Source organism: Temnothorax curvispinosus, unplaced genomic scaffold (assembly GCF_003070985.1).
Source record: "Temnothorax curvispinosus isolate PA1 unplaced genomic scaffold, ASM307098v1 QBEX01014594.1, whole genome shotgun sequence".
Lineage (NCBI taxonomy): Eukaryota > Metazoa > Arthropoda > Insecta > Hymenoptera > Formicidae > Temnothorax > Temnothorax curvispinosus.
In genome coordinates this window covers 61,117-65,852 of record NW_020224374.1, presented here as the reverse complement: position 1 = coordinate 65,852, position 4,736 = coordinate 61,117, and the positions used below count along the sequence as shown (strand labels likewise).

At 34.4% G+C, this 4,736-nt stretch overlaps 1 protein-coding gene across 1 annotated transcript in view; it reads left to right on the top strand.

The window, feature by feature from the left end:
• Positions 1–404: 404 nt before the first annotated feature.
• LOC112464795 (protein Wnt-6) overlaps positions 405–4,736 on the top strand; it is a 51,337-nt gene continuing 47,005 nt past the window's right edge. Inside the window, exon 1 of the mRNA XM_025032002.1 lies at positions 405–477. The gene's annotated coding sequence lies outside the window, so the exon portion shown is untranslated. The remainder of the gene's footprint in view (positions 478–4,736) is intronic.

Genomic DNA, 4,736 nt, shown 5'->3' with positions numbered 1-4,736 from the left:
TGAACCGCTGGTGTGCAGCGTTATTATCTCTCGAAACACGATCGCGACAAGTGCAGCGGTAAAGAAACTAGAAAACGCGAACATTTCTCTATTAGTGATTTTACGTCCTAGAGTTCTTATGATCGAATATTTGATTAAGATATATATATCGCGCTATATATGTATCACAGTCAGCAAAGCGATGATTATATTTTTGAGGATATTACATCCTGCGGATATTTATTTTTGATTTGAATTGATATATATTTATTCGTATTTATGCTAAAATGCAAAATAGTAAATATGCTAAATTCACGAATAAGATTAACGTTAGAAATGCTGTGCAAATTATCGCATGATTAATTTTTGGTGCGCGCAAAATAATTAATTATTTTCGCGAGTGAGTGAGTGTATCACGAAAAAAACGGAACAAAAACCTAAGAAGAAAAGGAGATCTGTGGGAACCATCGACAACACACACACCGGAACAACCCTGGGGTAAGTAATTTACTTATTTATTATTTAATACTTTTGTAGAATATTAGTTATTGTTCTAATTTATTTAGATATTTATTTAGATAAATTATATATAATTATATAAAAATTAGAGACAAGAACGTTTTTCCGAAAACATATCTTTCGGAAATAATGTAATTAAATGTTATTAAGAATTTATTAAACATTTATCTAAAAAACGAGACGACATTTATAACAGAGTAATTTAAAAAAATATTAATTATTTTGAGCGTTGTAATAACTTATTTGTGTTTTACAGTTTAACGTAATTTACAATGTAGTTTATAACTCCGCTGTTGCGTATCATATTGGTGAGTCACATCATCTTTTATTGCAATTCAAAGTAATGGATTTGTGAATATTATAGATAATATCTCTCTCACAGATCTATTGTTTTAAAATAGACTAGAGAGAAGATTGATTAGCACATTATTTGACCCTAGAATATACGTAACTATATGTCGATCAATTGAACATACAGCAAGAATGCATACAGATACATAATATCATGAAATGAATTATTATTACCGACACGTTATTGATCGGTTAGATTATTTATTGACACATTTTATTATCTTGTTATGCAACAGAATAACAATTACAAAGTGTACGAGTCATTTAAAAGTATACAAAATTTGAACTCGCGTTAAAAATAAAAAAGATAGGAAAGTGTTTCAGCTTGGTAAAAGCGATAAACAATATGAACAAATAAATTTTGTGAAAGAGAAATTATCTTAAAATCAAGTAAAGATATAAATCCAAGATATCAATTCTTACATTTTTTGCCCAACACTCTACATACACTATGTATGTACAGATTTTCAGGAAATATCATGAGGATATTGCATATCTATATTTTAATATCAAACATGCATAATAATTAATTAAATTTTTAAGAAGTTAATATTTTTTAGATATAAATAAATATATATATATAGTTAGACGTGTTACTTTATTTTCCCTTGTTTTTTTCTATATAGATAAAATTAAAGGTTTATGTGGATATTCTATATTCTTATCTCCTACATTCTTCTAGGGTTAAATATTATTTGTAAAATAATGCAAGAAAATAATAATACTTATGAAATATTTTTGATATGTATATATTATATAAATAAAAGAAAGACAAGGAATATTTCATAATCACAGTACCTATATTTCAACTAATTTACTTAAAAAATGCGCTTATTAATTGCATTTATTTACAAACCTAATTTTTTTTTAGTCTGTCGATCCATATTTATTAATCATTTAATGCAATATTATTTAAGAAACAAAGTAAAATAATGTAAAATTCAATAAACGTATATAGTTATTTTGTGTTGAAATAGAAAAAATCTTTATAGAAATTATTTTTTTATTTCAAATTTCTTGAGTATATTTTAGAAGATATGAAAAAAGATTTAAAAAATTTCTCTGTGATGTGAACGTAATACATAAAATAAAATAGTTTGTATATAACAGTAAAAAAATTTGCTGTATACTTGTAATGCCATTGTCAATTCATTACTATAAAATATCTATATAAATATTTATAGGTATAAAAGATAATAAAGTCATAAAAAAGCAGTAAATTATGAAAACCAATATTGTTAGGTCGTCATTTGCGTATAAATGCAGTTACGAGATTGAGTCTATACGAATTTTATGCGTGTATCATTAGCTAATTCCGATTGTTTATAACTCGAAAATTATTGCATTATTAACTCTGACATTTTTGCATTAGTATTTTCTCAAAATACGTTATTAAAACACCTTCTATAATATAAAAATATAAGTGTTAGAATAAAAAATCAGTATCACCGAATAAATTAATTCGATATTTAAAATTTCTCTCATGAAATAGTATAATTAAGATGTTCTATCACGATGCGACGGTCGAGCGCGATGTTTATGGTGACATTTCCTTTCGTGTGAATTTATCACGTGATACGCTACGTAATGCAGTCTTTAAAGCCCATAACATATCGACCACCTACGAAGTAAGCATTCATGAATGATGTCCAGCATTATTTCCCGTCTTGTGGGAACCGATTTCTGTAAGATTCTGCCGAGATAAAGAATTTCATGAATGAAAGTGAACTCCCTATCCCTACCGCCGTAACCGCCTTTCCATTTTTCTTAGTCCCTCTTTTAACTTTCGGGATTCTTCTCGCGTCTATATATCTATCCTCCCTTTTTTTTCCTTCACACGCGTTACAGTTCTCTTTCGGTATATACCTGGTGATCGTTCCGAGAGGTGGAGACGTCGTATCTTATTTTTCTCTTTCTTCTCCTTCGAGCTTCCCCTCCTCGCGATCTTTCTTTCTCCACCCTATCGTGCCCCTCCTACTCTTGTCTCTCTTTCCTCTCTTCGACTGACACTCTTTATTTTTTGGAGCAGCATTATCTCATAATCGACCGGATGATTCTGCCGTCCACCAGAATGGCATGGCCTGCTGAGCACACGTTTGAGTTCGTTAATGTTCGCCCGTGAGAGTGGATCTAATGAATTTGATGACTCCTTTCTCCGCTGATCTTGCCTCCTCCCCAACCGAGCATTCTTCGCCCGTTCTTCTCTTTCTCCTCGCCCGGAGCGTGTTTCTCCGGTATCGACGTAACGCATGGTATCTTTATGATCCCCGGCAATAAATCGAATTGCTCGAGATGAATGTTTTCTCGAAAGGTTCAAAAGAATTGCATTTCCGGTAACAACTACATTTTGAAGCACCTGTATGCCAAATAAATTCGGCTTATATTCTCTATGGAAACTGTAGGTTATATTGTGAATATAAAGTCATCAATACATATATTACGTTAACTTAAAAGATTGTATATGTATAATATAATAGATAAATATAAATTATTATCTTACGTTATTATTTAAAGATATATTTTCCTGTTAATTGTATGATTATTATTAAAATAGTCTTGTAGATAATTCTCTAATAATAAATATTTATTTAGAAAGAGGGATTAAGTGCTGGTCTACAACCTTGCTTTAAAGGGTATTTAAGCTCTAAGCTGGAAAGAAATTGACCAATCACAGTCGAGTATTCTCTTCACATTTTATTGTGATTGGTCAATTTCTTAGAGCTTAAATATCCTTTAAAGCAAGGTTGTAGACCATCACTTAATATATCGAGATAAATATTTGCGCTTCGTAACATCCTCGCGTTGAGATGCCTCTAGGTCTTTAGTGGAAAACAGATATTACGTTTATATATGGTGCATAGAAGACTCGCTGAAATAGGCTGAAGTAAGTGACGGTCACCGTGGCGATCGGTTGGGAGGGGGGTGGGGAGGAGGATTCCGTAATTAACAATCCATTTTGTATTTGGCTCACCTGATCGCGTCGTGTGCGGTCCGTGACGTCATAATTCGGGGCCCCTTCGAGGCGTACCGCCCCCTTAATGCGGGCCCCGACACCTCTCGGCTCTGCGATCCAGCACGCACTTCCCTCTGTCTCTCTCTCTCTCTTTCTCTCTCTCTTTCTCTCTCTCTCTCTCTCTCTCTCTCTCTCTCTCTTTCTTCTGTCTTATTCTCTTTTGCCTGTACGAGCAGGTACGTGTGAAAGAAGAAGAGCCTCGAGAGATGAACGGCGAGAAAGAAAGAGAGAAAGAGGTTCTCCCTCGCCCTCTTCGCTCTCGCGATGCCTGGAGATGCCTGGATAGTATATACACTTCGAAGGCGGTCAAGGGGGATATAATGGCTCGGCCGGACTTCACACGATGCCGACTGGTACACCGGCCGGAGGATGATACAGAGTCCGGTGAAGTCGCGTGAGGGATGGAGAGAGATGAAACGAGAGTGGACCTCCGAGAGAGGTTCTGAAGTCGCGGAAGGAGCTACCATCACCTCCGATCTTCTCCCGATCTTCCTTGCGGATCGTTCTGATCGTTCGGTCTTCCGGAAGATGTCGGCTGTGTTCTGGTTTCTTAGTCGTTTGCTGGTTAATTTCATCGATGAGACACATTTTTTTGCCCTAGTGTCAAAGATTAATAATGATATGTACATAACGATAATAACGCGATCGCTACTCAAGATGTTAAAAAGACATTTGTCTAATTAAAGGCGCGCGGACAAGAACGAGACAAATTGTGATAGTTCTTTAACGATGCGCTCGCTCTGTTTCTAACATCTGTCGAGAATATCGCGGTCGTGTGCGTGTCGCGAATCTGAACGAAAGCAAAGAAAAAGAAGCTCGAAAGAGAGAGAGAGAGAGAGAGAGAGAGAGAGAGAGAGAGAGAGAGAGAGAGATG